This window comes from Phaethon lepturus, unplaced genomic scaffold, assembly GCF_000687285.1.
Source record: "Phaethon lepturus isolate BGI_N335 unplaced genomic scaffold, ASM68728v1 scaffold32753, whole genome shotgun sequence".
NCBI lineage: Eukaryota > Metazoa > Chordata > Aves > Phaethontiformes > Phaethontidae > Phaethon > Phaethon lepturus.
In genome coordinates this window covers 1-582 of record NW_010527511.1, presented here as the reverse complement: position 1 = coordinate 582, position 582 = coordinate 1, and positions in this window count along the sequence as shown.

Here is a 582-nt window from a genome sequence, read left to right as displayed (position 1 = left end):
TGGCCAATTGCCTTTGTCAGACCTTTCATGCTGCTGTGATGCATCGTCCCTTTTTGGCAGACTGAGATGTCCAAGGTAGCCTGTGCATTTTATGTCTACTCTTTGGCCAAAGCACAGCAATACGACAGCCAGACTTTGTTTGGTAGCAAACTAATTTTTAAAAGCTTAGTAGCGTATTTTTTTTTTCCCCACCTAGAAACAAAAACAGTAGGTCTTACTGCTCCGAGACAGATGATGTAAGCATGGCACTGGGGCCAGGGGTTCTTCAACAGTAACAGGTTTATACACTTATCAGTGACAAATGTCTCCTATGAATTCTGATCATCTGGTATGTATCTGGTTATTATTATTTCCACTATTTTCTATGCACTGTTGTTACTACTTAATGTAATCTGATAGGGGTAATCTCGAGTTTTTACCTTTCCCCCGCCCCCCCCGCCCCGTCCTTTGGCGTTTGTCTCCCTCTGCTGGTTTTTTTTTTTGAACTTTTTCATACTCGCGTGTACATTACCTAGAAATACCACGTCTTTCATGAAAGAAACGCACATATCCTTCAGCAACAGCCCAGTGGTACTCTCCCTC